The 16,604-nt window shown below is 38.3% G+C and overlaps 1 long non-coding RNA gene across 1 annotated transcript; it reads left to right on the top strand.

Moving 5' to 3' along the window:
• The first annotated feature begins 761 nt into the window (after positions 1 to 761).
• On the top strand, positions 762 to 13,457 carry LOC142831161 (uncharacterized). Its single transcript, XR_012906833.1, has 5 exons — positions 762 to 902; positions 5,605 to 5,788; positions 10,086 to 10,258; positions 11,472 to 11,505; positions 13,431 to 13,457. It is a non-coding gene; the product is annotated as an uncharacterized LOC142831161 (long non-coding RNA).
• Positions 13,458 to 16,604: the final 3,147 nt, after the last annotated feature.

Raw genomic sequence — 16,604 nt, 5'->3', positions numbered from 1 at the left:
CGTGGTAGAGCTGTATTTGTGTTTATTTCCATGACACACACGCAGTTATTCATCTAAGAACAATTCTTTATTGACTGACTTGGAGCTACGCAGGTGAGAAAAGGCTATTGACATCTAGTGAGGTTTACAGGACTAGGGCCCGAGTTTAATATTAAGATTATTCCCCAAATTAATAACGTAGATAATTGTTGATGAAGGAGCTTCTGTGGTAACAGATGGGAGTTAGGTATGGGGTAGAACAGTCCTTATGGTGCAGATTCGGGAAAAATAGAGTAAATTGACTGTGAAAAGGGAGTGGGATCAGGAGGTATTCGAGGATGAAGTTATGGTATAGGCACTAGCTAGTATCACTTGGATAATTTAATAATAGGTCATGATTTGCAAAAATACTGAGTGCCCTCCATTCTAGTTGAAGTCAAGGGAACACAGATTTTCAGAGATACTGAGCACAGTCTCTTAATTGAAGGTGGTCATGAGTGTAGTGTTATGTTTCCTCTTTCACATTTTTCTACATTAATGGACAATTTAAATGGAAAAAAATGGAGTTTTGTTTCCTAAAAGTTTCTGCGCCCCTATTTTATTCTGCCATGGTAAATTCACACCAACACAAGGCTTTTCACACCACTTAAGCCTTGGATTATGTCAAAGTGAATATAGAGGGCCTTCCATGATCCTGTCATAGACACTCTGTACCAGGCTGCATTTCACCCTCTTTGAAATCAGAATTCATGGTTTGTGACATCACCTTTCTTTTAGGGAAACGATTATGATGTCACATCCAGATTATCACTGCAAATGAATGATAAATAACCACTGTGGTGGAACACTTAGGAAATAAGACCCTCTTTGGATGAAAATGTTCTTAAATAAGAGGAAAAAGCAGGAAGGAAGTAAACAGTAATGTATGAGACATCAACATACATTATTGGGGCAAATTCTCCACTGGTTTAAATTGTTATTGCTCCATTAACTTCAATTGAGGAATGGTAATTTACACAAGCTCAGATGTGTCCTATTATCTCTAAAGAGAGAGTTTTTCAAAGTCTTCCAGGAAGCATCAAGCGCTCTTAAAAATAAAAATGAAGCTGTCAGGCAGTGCTTTTAGTTTACCTTGTTTGTCACCATTTTGCCATGCACTAAAGGTGCTTTAATGTATTCTTGTTTACATCAGTCTATTGTTATTTTGTTCTAAGAAGTGTATAATTTACATAATCTCTAAAATACACTATATACATAAAGATATGATGTATAACAGTAAACATGTTTTTATCAGTCAGTGTGTACTGCCTGATCTGTTGTACTACAAGACCAACTGTAGGTGTGGGAAGAGTGATTATTTTCTATTTTGAAATGCTGATGTGGAATATAATGACATAATAATGCTATAAGTGGAAAGAATAACCCTTTCTTCTTTCTAGTCTGTTCAAGTTGGTTAAATATTTGAATCTTACAAAGCAATCTGTCTTCTAATTTTGGCAGAGATCAACTATGGAGACTTGGATTAGTTTTAGCAGATATAAATATGTAAACAGAATGGCCAGCACATATATTATCAAATACCGCTGTCACAGAGAAAACTTTCTGAAACCTTTTCAGTGTTCAATACAGTAGCAATACTTAGAGGTTGACCTTGAAGTTTTTGAAATGTGAATTGATCCACTGGAACAAGTACAAAGCCAGCTTTGGTGCTAAATGTAAATTGTTAAAAATGGTGCTGCATAACATCTGCCTTGTACTATGCCTTAATCAGCTCTGTGAAAAATGAAAGTTTAACGATCTACTATAGTGGCTTCTAAGTGAAGGATAAACAAAGGATGAAAGAGTTTCCTTGCATGGGTTGTAACTGATGGCATGAAAAATGTCAAGAACCATCTGCCTTAAACTTATCCAAACTGTCATCAAGTATTCTAATCCAGTCAAACGAGATACAACCAGAGCAACCTATGTAACTTGCTGAAGGCTTATCAAAAGAGTTGTAAATAATAAAAAAAAGCCCTAAAAACTATCAACTGCATAACCACAGATTGCTGCCAGTTTGCCTGTGGCTTTGAAATTCAATCCCATTTCTCTAGTCTGACAAACTGTACTAAATGGTAAAATGGATTTTTATTGCTTTCAGCCATTTTCATTCCAGCTGCTATCGCTAGTTGAATACTCAGTTTTCTAATATGAGAATTAAGGCTTCTTTTTGCTTCTTTTTTTCTCTCCTCTATTTGTGTGTGTGTATTTGTCAACTACAGTATGCACAAAAATCTAATTATGCAGAGAAAAAAGTGTAAATGTGGCATTTCACACACTCATAGCTTTAAAAGCTGCTGTTCTTTTTCAAGCTGGTACACAAAACAGATATGAATTATTTTTATATCATTAACTCATATCTTTCATATTAACCTTCACAACACAGATGAAAATATATTTATCCTAAGACAATGATGTTTTTAATTATCTTAAACTAATTTTATTTAAATTGTTCTCTGACACAAATATTCATTTGTTCATTTATTTGTTTAACAATGAACATAGGCTTTCTCTCATCTTTCATTGTTCATTTGTATCTTTAGGTCATTAAATGTCTTTAAAAATCTAACCTTGAATAACTTGGGAGTTCATGTCCTATTGCAAGTGGATGGAAATTGTGTTCCTAAATCACTTTTGATGGTTATGATAGAATATTGCCAATACAGCAAATCCTCTCTAAGGCCCTGATCCTGCAAACATGTAGGCATGTGCTTAACTTTACAACCATAAGCAATCTTATTGATTTAAATGAAACTATTCATGGTATTAAAGTTAAACATGTGTGTATGTGTTTGGAGGAGTAGAGTGGAAAGTCTTGAAGCAGACTCACTAGCAAAGACTTGTGCACTCTCTCCAAGGCCCATTGAAATCCACAGGACCCCATAACGGTGTAAAGGAGTCTTTGTAGCACATGCGTCTGCATGCTCAGGACCGAATACATATTAAGGATTGATAAAATCACTGTAAATGACTAGAGTTGTTGAAGAACAGACTGCTAGTGGACATTGGATCAGGATTTGTGTGAAAAGGGGAAACAGGGAAGGAAAGAAAACAGAAGGAAAGGCAAAAGAAAAAGGAGAAAAAGCATGGAAAATGCATCATCACATGCACTTAATTTATTTTGTCACCTGTGTGTTCGTAATCCTGATTTCTAATATTTTGTAGTCAATATAATATATAGAATTTGAATAATTAAATGTTAGTAAAATGAGACCTTGTTGCAACTGTTTCTTTTCTAAGAGGTTGAGAGAAAGCATGTAGTTTTGGCATGGGTTAAGAAATATGTATTTTAATGAGGTACCAGTATGTTCTGTTAACCAGCATGTTCCATTTATTTTGGCAGTATATACAAATGTACATAATTTTCACTTAAAATGTAAAAATTATTAAAACTCATTCAAACATCCATATATTCTGTTGTTTAAACTCATACTTTTTATTTGCTTCTAATACTTATGTGCAGTGTATAAGAAAATAATCTATTTTTAATGTACTTATGGATTTCATTGTGAATTTTTACACTTAATGTCGATACATTTGTCATGGAATATTCCAGTTTGCAGAAGGAAATATATGATTCAGTATTGCTTTTTTGTGTGTGTGACAAAATGGTATGCAATGCATTGGAAGATTAGTTATCTATAGCAGTTTTATGAAATGCAAATGTCATAACACAGATTACATTTCCATAAAACCAAAATAACATTTCAATATATGTGATTTAGTTTTACTGTCTACATTTTTATTTAGCACTGAAAACACATTGATTCATATTCATAGCAGTATTTTTCCTCTTATGTTTAACAAAAAGTAGAGAACAATTTAGAACTTTGGTAACTGGTTCAGTGCTAGCATGGCCCTTATGAAAAAATTGTATCTGCAACTTCCCCCCCCCCCCCCCTTTAAAAATAATCCTCCACCCATTCCATTTTTTCTCCTAATGTATAGATGTCTGACAAGGGAGTATGATCTAATCATCTCTATATCTCTCCTGATTCAAATGTGGAATCTTTACATTCCTTGCTCCCCACTTTAAGTCAGTTCTTAGAGACACATAGCTAGAAAAAGCATGGCTAGTTAACAGAAATGGAACCCAAATGTTCTGGCAGTTTTTAATTAAAAAAACAACAACATTGGATATTATATTTATAAAAGCAAATTGTTCCAGATGACTTGATTTGATTGAAATAGTTACTTACCTGATTCTTGGAATTGAGTTATTTAAATATAATTATTCACAGGTCTCCTAGGCTACTTAGAATAAAGGTGAAACTAGTTAGGGTCCTGCTATGATCTCTGTCATTTGTATTGACTGCTGCCTGGCACTCTTGTTTTCATTCTGTGCATTGTCTACCTGATTTTTCTTCCCATGTAGGCTGGTGGGTCTACACCTTTTTAGTCTATGAATGGGTTAGTAAAAGAGAGAGCCTCTGCTCACTCATCTGCCCACAGTCACCCACTTATTTGGTTATTTATTTGTTATTTGTATTGAAGTAGCACATGGGAGCCCCAAGCAAAACCTTTGGTCCCATTGTACTAGGCCCTGCGTGCAAACAAAGAAAAATATGGCTCCTGCCACAAAGAGTTTACAATCTAAGTATAAAAGAAGAACACCAGATTGGCAGTGAGGTGGGGAAAGGGGCACAAGGAAACATTGTTTGTCAGTTTGACAGGCTGTGGCCTCAACACATCAGTTGCGTAAACACTGTCAAATATGGCTCTCAGATGCCTCAATCTGCAGATTGCTAGGTAAAGTTCTGACGATCACTAGTTTGTGATGGGCGATAGTCAGAAAAACACTGTACTAGCCATTGGCTATTTGAACACCACATGAGTTGGATCAGTGAAATCAAAAAGCCATGATTCTGTATATGTAATAAAAGGAAGGCATACGTCGATGCCTCAGTTCCTACAGAATTTTTTTAGTTTTTTCTCATGTTTAATTTCTTATTGGTTTGCATATCCAGAATGCTTAGTCTGCATTGGCATTTAAAACTTAATTACTGTTAATAGACTGTAGCATATAGATAGTTATATGGTGAGTGACTCCTGACTCTGTGGGACAATAACGGAAGATGTAAAAGGATCTTACTATGACATGAGGGAAATGGAATTAAGAAAAGAGCTACCATATGATATGCCATGTATAGAACTTGTTGAAAGACTGAATAAGCTACAGTATATAGCCCGATAACTCAGGCCATCTGTATCTTTGTCATTTTCATCTGGTATCTACCCTCTATATTACCTATTACTGTACATCCAGCTTTGTGTGTGTATTATAATTAGGTATGCATTACATAGAAGTCTGGTTTTTTGCTTTCAGAGTAGACTACTTGTTTACTGATACTTTTAAAATTGCTTTTATTTATTAATCTTTTAATGATATTTTGTCTTTTTTTTGTTGTGAACACTGCAATTTGTTGTTGCTCTATTGTCAATTTTGTCTATAAAATCCCATGATTTTCTTAACAATCACCTTTTAAGGATGATTTTATTTCTAGGACAGGGAAATGTATATAACAACACATCATGCTGTTGCATCATCATAAGCTATTGAATACCTATCTTTTTCTTCTTTTGTAGGTTAAGCAGCTCAGGGAGGAAAAAACTAGCTGTTGCCAGATGCTCAGATGACTAGATTCTGAATGAGTGAGGTAGCAACAAGTTATAATTGCCTAAGAAAAAATCATTGCCAATACTCTCTCAAAGATGTGCTAGTTATGCAGCTATTTCATTGTATATGTGAATTTTAATACAAACAGGACAGGTAACTTCAATATAAGTTTTCAGACAATCTCTCTCTCTCTCTCTCTCTGTGTGTGTGTGTGTGTGTGTGTGTGTGTATACACATACATGGAAGACTTGACTTTGTGGTATAAAAAAGCATCACTATTGTTTCTGCTTTCATACAGCACCCTCGCAGTAGTGTTAGCCACTTTTCTGTTTTGAATGATCTAAACTGAGTTAACTAAGTTACAAGGATTCATTTATATTTGTACCTGTATTTGCTTGTTACCCTTCCTCATTTCAAATGACATGAATAGAAAAGATTTTTTGTTCAGACAGCCAGCATGGAGAAAACATTATCTGCACTGGGTAACTGTGAGCATTTGTTTCCTTATGAGCCTCACCCTTGTTTTTATTATTTGTTAGTCTGCAGTCTAACCAGCAATCAAAGTCAAATAAAGACTCTCTCTCCCCCCTCCCCCCCGCTTTAACTGTAACAATCTCAAAAAGGCCAGGATGTAACAGAGATGGGGTGAAACAGGTTTATCGGGTTATATCAGTTTCATGTCAATTTCAGCTACTATTTTCACAACATGAAGAATCTGACTGAGGTTGGCCTTGGTGAATGAGGATGACTGGAATGAGGGAGATGTGGATGGTCTGAATGGGAAGGGATGGAAGAGGGGGAACAAAGTTTCTGCTAAGCCCTAGACTCACAGCCTTTTCCATACGAGGATGCTCCATAGTCCATCCATTCTACTGGTGATCTAGCCAGTATCCCTTCCCCCATTTAACAATATTGGAAGGGAAGGGTAGCTGCAGCCCAGCTCCTATTTGCAACCCAGTTATAGTACCTATGCTCTAAGAAATCAGGCATGGTCAGAATCAACCAGATTTTGTGTTGAGACAATAGAACTAAAATTTAAAGGACCAAAAGATCTTCGTGAAGCTTTCAGTGGCCACAGTTCACAACAGTAGTTTTTTCTCTTTTCTCTCTTGCTTACCTGAGTGAAATGGGTGCAAGCAATATAGGGAAGAGAGATCAGCGTGGAAGTCAAAGACTTGGCAAATGGGCCAAACACAGGACTGAACTGTGTGCATTGTGTGATCACACAGATGGCAATAAATCTTTTAGTTTTTTTGGCCCACTTGACCTTATATGACCTCTCTTATCACCACAGTATCCAGGTCTCTGAAAACACTAATATATGCTTTATCTGTTCCTCTTAACTTCACTCCATGAGTGATTGCAAGGGGAAAGGCTTCTGCAAGCCACCCTTGTGCTTTTCCCATATGATCAGCCAATAGATACGTCATTAATCCAATCCTATCATCATTTACTAAAAAACACTTTATTCCGTTACATTTTCCCTTTACGTATAGAAGAACTTTTTTCAATCTCTAATTATATACCGTAGGTTTTGGGTGTTGTACAGTATTTTATCTTTTGATCTATTTGCAGTGCAGTCTCTAGATCTGTTGCACATTTTGCCTGAGAAATATTGCTTTCAATTTTTAGGGCAGCCTAACAATGGAAAAAAATAGAAGACATAACTTAATAAATGTTAATCTGATAGAAAGCTGAGAGCTTAGCTGCAGTCAGAAAAGTTTAATACAAGAATTCTGGGATTGTTTTTTAACTTATTTAGAGTCTTAAGAGCATTCATCATGTTATCTTATCAGGTATCCAAAGATAGCTCTGTCAGAACCCCACAGAGCATTGGCAAATATGCCATGCATTTTCAGGGATGAAGAAAAAATGATTTAACCTACAAAATGTTAGTATAAGATTTTTCTGAAATCTTTCTAATACTCTGTGCAACAAACTCACAAAATCTGCAAGCTCAGCTCCTGACAAATGCAAGCAAAGCTACTATCATGCTCTTCTCTTTTAAATAACTTTGCTGCTGATTTTGGATTCTGAGAATGGATTAGAAGCTACTGCAGCTTTGCTGGCAGCATGACATACAAATGTCACCTTTGCTTTCAAGTGGACTTTTAATTTGCTTTTCAGAATGAGGTTCAGATGCACAGGGTGGCTGACGTCTTTGCTCACATTTCTACTACTGATGTGTCAAGTGGTTAGTTCTAATAGACAAGAAGTTACTAAGAATATGAATCTTCAGACCCAGAGTGTGGAAAATAGCCACAGTCACCTGCTGCAGCTCAAATTACCATTGTTTTACTTTGTAGGAAATAACTGATCAGCAAATGTATCATATATGGAGAACCACAGTTCGGAAACAACATCTCTTTTGTGAGCTTTTGTGACAGGTCTAGATGTTTCCCCTCCAAGTTGTATCTCAGCAATGATATTCTCAAGCCTTTCATTCCTTAATGGCCATTTGTCTGTGGATGGCGAAGAATCTTGCTATATTCATAATCTTGCTGTAATATTAGATAACATAGATTCACACAATTAAAAACAAAAACGCCACCCATGTGCTATGCTGTCGTCATATTTGGTATTTACCTTCTGGCACAAACAGATGCTCAGGAGGATGGTGTAGTACCAGATACAATTCATGATGGAATTTTGAGCTATTTGGTTCATGGCATGTAGCTCAGTCATTTTGATAGTTTGCTTGCTAGTTGGTTCCTGGGAGAGACTTTTCTCTAGAAGTGGTACTTTTCCGGTGAAACTTGTCAGTCAGAACTCAGTACTCTTTTTCTATCTGTATTTTTTAAAAAAATCCATACTGCCCTAAGGCTATTCAGAATATCTTAGCAACAGTGGGAACAGAACTCCAATCCTCCTTCTCTAAATGTGCAGGACAATGGAGAATCTCTACAGATTTTCATATATATATGGTCTATGTCACCCATTTAATATTTTTTTCCATCCAGTAGAGGACCGTGGTAGAGAGACACACTAGCTAATGATACATTACATTTGCAGTACACATGGCTGCTAAGTGCTCACTTTTAATTCCCTTGTCTTTGAGATATTATCTGATACTTTAAATGTGTCTGTAGTCAGGTGACAGATGGGAAAGGATAAATTTATAGCCTCTTGGCTACTGCACACTACCACAAAGTTCCTACATGTGTACCAGTTTCAGATTCTTCATTTCTTATTATGACAACAGTGTGATATATTTATATCATAGTGTGGTTGAGGCTGCTAGTAAAATCGGTTTTCTCAAGTTACCTTGCAGGAGTGTCTATTTGTTCTTTGAGTGTTGTTCTTTAGATATATGGTAACTCAAAGGTATGGCAGAAAAGCAAAAAAGATCTGGTGGTACAATATCTGGTGATTTTTGCTTTGATGACCTTTAAGATAAAATGTGGAGGATCTTAAGAAGAATAAACAAAACTGGCTCATAACCAGCCTTTTCTCTGGTGTTTTGCCAGTAAGTTAACATATTTGTAGTTAAGAAGATGCTTTTTCTTTCTGTGCTCATATTCTAATTGGTGTGTAACATTTCCAAGTAAACTACTTTGAGGGTGGAAATTCCTCAGACTTTTTATCTACAACACAAATTCATTTCTAGACATAGTCTGAAGATGATCACTCTGCTGATCAGATGCTGTGACTATAGGGGCTGACTCAACACCCATTAAACTTAATAGAAGCCTGTCCATTAACTGCAATGAACCTTGGACCAGGCCCATAGTAAGTGAGGTTGACAAACAGCAGGCAATAGAACATAGAACAACAGGGACTGTAATTTGTAATGTAGTGAACTAAAAGAAAATGAAGCCTGATACAGCCAATATATTTTCATAGCCCTGCGAACTCTGTTTGGCTCTATACTTCTAAGCAAGCTTTATCCTGAAGCAGATATGAAGGCAAACCAGATGTGTTTTATATTCTTCCAAATTCCCAATAAGCAACTACTTAAAAAGCATTTATTTCCTCTTTAATTTGTGAACTATGAGAGCAGGAAGCCAATATAACCTATGATGTGATAGTGATATGCTACTGAATGTGCCTGAATTTCAAACTAAAATATAAACATTTGACTTGTCTCAGAGGTAAGACACAGGCTAGATGATTTATTTGATTTTAGATCAGCTCATGGTTTGGTAATCTGGTTGAATCTGTACTCCTGGCAAGTATTTTCTTGCAAATTATTTTATTCCTTCATTTTAGCATTTATTTGTAGAATTTTACAGCTAGTTATAATTAAGAACAATAAAAAAATCCCCTCTTCTCAGTGCAGAGGTACAACGTTGTTATGTTGCTGTGGAATATGTTGTAATTTACTCAGCTGCCCAAGCAAAATCAACCTACTCACCAGTCAAAAACCCAACCAACCAAAGTCTAAGGTAGTATATGTCTCTCCCCCACTCCCTAGTCATGTCTTTATTCTCTTCTTGATGCATCATTTTAGGAAATGAGCTAAAGAGAAAACCGAATTCTTCTTCTGCACTAATCTGACATAGAAATCTATTTGCTGTTTCCTGGAAGACAGAAGAGCAGAATTAGAGTCTCAGAGACTTCTAGATGGCACTCACCTTCTGTTTGTTTAAAGAGCCCAGGAATGAAACTTCCTTTTTATCTTGGGTAGGTATGAACAGCAATCTCCAGGCTAGGAATGCCCTTTGTCTAGAAGAGAAATTACAAGTCTTGTAGGCAACTAAGCATTAGGTCCAGCTAGGACGTTCCTGGAGACCAGATAAATCTTATGTTTGCAGATGCTAATTCTGTGGTTTCTTTAGAAGACTTTCTATTAAAAGATCATGAACTTTTGATTCACTGTTGTCCTATACCTTGTGTAGTTACTTACAACAGTGCAAAATGAGTATAAAATGTTTCCAGTTTAGGATGGCAACACTTCACACTCATTGGAAAAATGGCTTTGTCAGGTGCAACAATGATTCAGATCAGGCCATCTGTTCTAAGGGCAGCAAGCAGCTCCTGGCTAATTTTGAGAGAGGCAGGAAAGGCAAGGGAAGGGGATGGAGTTCCAAATCGATAGCACATTGTGAAAGGACTTTATTTTCTTCCTCCTAATGAGAATAAGGACAAAACATTTAAAAGGAAAATGTCCTCAAAGAATAATTCAGCATTTGTAATGGTTTGTGCTCCTGTACTACAAAGTATAGTGTAATCTGGAAGATTATAAAAGCAGCTTAGTCAGCTTGCCTTAGCTAAACCTAGGTTAGGAGCATTATTGGTTGTGGGTCTAGCTATGGGTCTAATCTTGCAAGCATCTTCACATAACAGCTATTGATTTCAATGTGCTATTGAAGCTGTCTGGACTCCTGTAGGATCACATCTTTTAAAACCAAGTTATTTTGCATATATTTTCCAGTATATTTGGAAATGATGTTGGAAATACCTGACAGAGGTTTTCATGTCAAAACCAGATACCTTTGTGCATTTCAAAAGCCTTTAGAACACTTGCAAAGCGACTCCCTTGCTATTTTAGTCTATTACAAAAATCTTGGGAAATTTTGTAAGATTTTGGAAGCATTGTTTTGTAATGGCTGTAGTGGCAGAATTGTTTGCAGTATTTTGCTTATTAAATACCTTTCCCTGAATCCTGAAGTAACCAGAGCCTAGGATTTTAAATCAGACAGCACTGTTCTGAACAGAAACTGTTCTTCTTGGTAGCTTGAGGTATCAGCTAACCGCCATGTATGAGCACCAGCAGACTACACATATGGAGAAGTTAAATTCAGTCTTAGTGACTGCCCATTATTTTTTTAATAGAATATATAGCAAAAAGGAAAGAAAAACATTTAGATGAATGTAGATATTCTTTCCCTTGCAGCTGGCTGGAGACTAATCATTAAACACATTTTAAGGTGAGTAGCATTTAATCATGCTTCTGAAAATGTCACATTTGATATAGAGAGATTATTATGTTCACAATAAAGTTACACTAGCTTCTATAATACTTCTCTTTCTATGCTGGATTATTCTGAGTTTCACTAAGAACAGGAAAAAAAGGCTCAGCTGGTTTTCTATCTGACTTTGGGGAGCTTTGTATGCACAAGACTTTAGTTAATGGATGCTGGTTTCCTATTTCAAATCTGCCCCCTCCCCTCAGGAATGTAATTTGGTTCTAGCAGTTTACAAGCCTGACCCTCATCATAAGATTTAAGCATAATGATTTCCAGTACAGAATGAATCATTGCTTCAGTTTTGAGAACTGTATTATATTACTTGTAAAACTACACATAGTACTTTTATCATGATCCCTTTTCTTCCAGTTACTGTTGAAGTGTATTGATTCCCTTTCTAGTTTTCTCTGTTTGTCCTAGTCTTTGTCCTTATTATCCACCCTGCAGCTGTGGATCAAACAATGCTACTTTCTTGCATAAAAGGCTTTAGAAAGAAGCTGGTTCTAAAAATCTGAACTTGGTTTTCCTTGTCAGTGTAACTCAGGGAAGTATGGGATAGGCAGTATCTGCTTGTGAATTATGAAACTTTAAGATAAAGATGGATTAACTTGTTCAGATAAAACCAGCTAAAACCATCATTTAGAGCCCAGCACAGAGCCCATTGAACTCAATGGGAATCTCCCCAATAGACATTAGGTTTTAAACTCAACAACACGCCTTGAAAAAGTGTGATTGATTTTTTGTTTTTGTTTGCTTAGAAAAAACTATCAGTTTATTTTCTATTTTCAGCTTGGATTAGAACATCCAAAATGGTAAAAGAAAATCTGTGCATCACTGTGTTTGTAGCCAAGCTGAAATTAAGAATTGTTGACTAGAAAATGACAGGTTTTTAATGCGTTTCTGAACAGAACCATAGCTACAGATCTTTTGTGGTTCATCCATCACTGCTTTTAGATGTACAGTAATTGCTAAGATTCAAGAAGACTGCAATAGAAAGAAATGGAACTTAATTTAAAATATTGTTTGAAATGCATGAAAAGCAGATTACAGTTCTACTCAACACTTTACCCGATCTGTTTAACATATCACTCATATGTCATCTCTCCAGCTACTTGTCTATTTTGTCACAGAGAATTTTTCTTTGTCAAAAGAATATGACTATGGAAATAATGCTCCTTGGGATAATGTACATGCTTCCGACAATTCTCTAGGCAGAATATAAGATCAGGATTTTTCAAAAATCACCATCACCAAACAAAATCAGATCCGTCTATAACATTTTCTGTTCCACTGATGAATCTGTAATACTGGGCTCTCTACTCCAATCGATGTGCAATGCGCACAGAACTCCTGTGTTCCTCACATACTTTTACGTGACAAAACACCATTAAGATATGAGAGGGTATGTCTACACTACCCTCCTAGTTCGAACTAGGAGGGTAATGTATGCATACCGCACTTGCTAATGAAGCCCGGGATTTGAATTTCCCGGGCTTCATTAGCATAAGCGGGGAGCCGCCATTTTTAAATCCCCGCTGCTTCGAACCCCGTGCAGCGCGGCTACACGGGGCTCGAACTAGGTAGTTCGGACTAGGGTGCCTATTCCGAACTACCGGTACACCTCATTTCATGAGGAGTAACGGTAGTTCGGAATAGGAGCCTAGTCCGAACTACCTAGTTCGAGCCCCGTGTAGCCGCACTGCACGGGGTTCGAAGCAGCGGGGATTTAAAAATGGCGGCTCCCCGCTTATGCTAATGAAGCCCGGGAAATTCAAATCCCGGGCTTCATTAGCAAGTGCGGTATGCATACATTACCCTGCTAGTTCGAACTAGCGGGGTAGTGTAGACATACCCTAATACTGTTAAAGTTGAACACCTTTTTTTAGGAAATATGAAGGACACATGAATAGCTGATGCCTCTTAGAACCTGTGCAACTCAGCATGTAAGTCATCTTAAGAAATGTATCTCCTGATATCTATGTGTTTGGCTCTTTATGGGTTTTAGTCATCTATTTGGCTCTGCTTCAAAAATGAACTGAAGAAAAGCAGGGATTTGGTAAAGTATGCACTTTATAGTTGTTGTTTTTTGTTTTATTATTTTGCTATAGACTTAATTCCCCATTTTGTTCCTACTATCTATATTGAGAAAGCTATTGGATAGTTTTTGAAAGCTTGCCACCTTTCTATCACATGAAATTATGTTCAAGATCAGTTTGAACATAGTGCCTTTTTCTTAACATCTTCCGTTCAAAACAATAACAATACTTTCTTGGCAATACTTAATGTAGACATGCAAAAACTTTTATTATTGAATATTTATGTCCTGATTGTTCAGAATGCTCAGAGTATTTGCCATAGACTGAGATGCGTGTATGTGACTGGTTAATCAATCAACTGGTTAACCAGTAAGCCTCATCCTTACCGAGTGATGCTTACTGGTTTCAATTAACTGATTGGGGCTGGAACAGCCTCCTGCCTGCTGCAGATAGAGGGCTATTCTATGTTTAACCAGTTAACTAATTAACTAGCATTTTACATCCCTCGTGTGTGTGTGTGTGTGTGTGTGTATGTATGTGCGTGCCTTCCTTCCTTCCTTCCTTCCTTCCTTCCTTCCTTCCTTCCTTCCTTCCTCATTAGAGCTTCTTTAATCCTGGGAAACCAGGTATGCTGGGTAAAAGATTTTTCTAGGCCAAGGAGGAAGCTGTGGGGTCTGGGCGTGAGATGGTGGGGTGCTTACCTGATGCCCCACTCCCCGGCACACCTAGCTCTGTACTCCCCACCGCTATGTTTGCAGCAGGGAAAAGCCATAGGGGAAATGGCTCAACATGCTGCCATTCCCCCAGCTGGAGGGGAGTGGGAACAGCAACAACCCTCCTCCTCCATACCATGGGGTGTTCTCAAATTAAGAACACGCAGAGTATGGAGGTTCATATCTATATCTATATCTATGCCTACACTATACCATGGAGCTGCTTCCCAGTGTGCTGACAAAGCCACTGAAACTCACCTTTGGGGCTTCTCACCACCCTGTCCTGCTGGGCCAGATCTCCTCATCTCCCCCAGGTCTGCAGTTTCAGGCATAGCATCCAGGTAACCAACCCCCAACTGGGTTCAGAACCCCAAGTAAACTATTCCGGCATGCCCTCTTTAACAATGAAAGGAGGATGTACACACTGATTGCTCCCCCAGATGATAATCAATTACACTGGACTTGATAGTAAATAAAAGTAATTTTATTAAATACAAATAGTAGGATTTAAGTGGTTGCAAGTGAAACCAGAGCAAAGTAAATTACAAATTTAAAATAAACAGAAAACACATAGCTAGTTTTAACATATTAAAGCTTATTGCAAACTTACCCTAAAACTGTTCTTATATTAGCTAAACTGCCAAGCCAGGGAAGATCCTTTTCTCCCTGGTGTCCCTGGCTACTTCCTTGGGTGTATCCAGCCAGCCAAAGACAAAGCTTTCCATTGTTTTAGAGATTCACTTCGGGTGGGAACTTGTTCTCTCTCCCACCTATGGAAAATTACCTAGTCAGATCCTACCAGTTGGGGTGGTCACATGTCTTCCTAAGACCAACCACTGTTTAGACTTAAAGGACAAAAGAGGCTGTTTACAAGTGATCATCCAGACATTGCGGGAAACACCCTTAATGGCTTTCATTTGCACAATTAAAATCATCACCGTATTTCTAACTTTATATCCAAGAATGCTACAAACACCAAAATACAGATCCAGCAGATTGTGACATTAAACTTGATAGGTTACATGAGGTATTTTGTCCAAAACATCTTCAAGTTATGCATATTTATATCCATAAGTCAATTTTATACAGCATGGAGAGGCAAAACCGTCACATTGGTATTTGAGAGAATTTGTCTGTCCGTGAGTAAGTGAGTCTGTCTGAGCATCTGTCCATCTGTTCGTTCAAGACCACCATATTTGGTATGTAGCTTCCTTTTATAAATTAAAGCAAGGTCAGGATTCAGTTGTGTGTGTGGGGCGGGGAGAGCTGAACTCACCCTCCCCCCCTGTTTGTGTGGGGATGGATAAAAAAAACTCCTTCTAAAGTTAAGGGCTAGGACTGCTACATTTAGTATACAGCTTCCTTTTATCATAACGTCATAACTAAAAGCACGATATGTTGTAGGGGGGCTGAAGCTCTTCCTCGCCTCTCCCTAATTCATATAGGGTCACATAAAACACATAGAAGAGAGACAGAATCACTAGTGAAAGGTGCTGGCTGGGGTGATGTCCCCCATCCTATCCAGGACTGCCCCTGCCCAAGACTTCCCACTGCATCAGACACTGAGCCCTCTGCCCTGAACCCTTCTAATCCCCCAACCCTGACTCCTGCATCCGCACACCTCCTTGAGCCCACCACATGCTTAACTCTAAGTCTTGCCCTGACTCTAAGGATGTCAACGTGTACACAACTACACAATTAACCAATAATTCTGGGTTGTAATCTTGTTGACTACGTGCATTCCCCCGCTTTGATGCCTCTGTATCAGAGGCAGCAAGATGGGGGGAATGGGAGCTGGTGCCCTTGAGGAGCTGGCTTAAAAGCCAGTTCTCCACGAACAGCAGATCCATCTGCTCCCTCAGCCTCCCTTCTGCAGCTGCCTCTGATAGAGAGGCAGCAGCATGGATAGTGGTGGGGGGGGGAAGAGGCGGGCAGGCGGGAGCCAATAAATGCAAGGAGCCATCTTTAAGGTAACGGGATGGGGGTCAAATAGGAGTCAGTGCTCTGGCATCCCATAGAGCTGCCTCTGTCCACAGGGAGCTCTGACCCCCATGGACAGAGGCTGCTGCTGCCCGTGCTGCTGCCTCCGTATCAGAGGCAGCAACATGTGGTGACAAGTGGGAGTCTGTTCACATGGAAAGCTGGTTTTTAAACTGGCTCCCGCCATGGACCAACTCCACCCGCCACCCCGTGTTGCTGCCTCTGATAAAGAGGCAAGCAGTGCAGGTTGGCAGGTGTTTTCCTGGGAGTGGGGCTGGAGCGCATTGGCTGCCAGCCCTGCCTATGGGGACTATTGAATAGTCGTATAATC

The sequence above is a fragment of the Pelodiscus sinensis genome, chromosome 12, assembly GCF_049634645.1.
Source record: "Pelodiscus sinensis isolate JC-2024 chromosome 12, ASM4963464v1, whole genome shotgun sequence".
Classification (NCBI taxonomy): Eukaryota; Metazoa; Chordata; order Testudines; family Trionychidae; genus Pelodiscus; species Pelodiscus sinensis.
The sequence above is the reverse complement of the archived record's forward strand: the minus strand, read 5'-3'. Positions and strand labels throughout refer to the sequence as shown.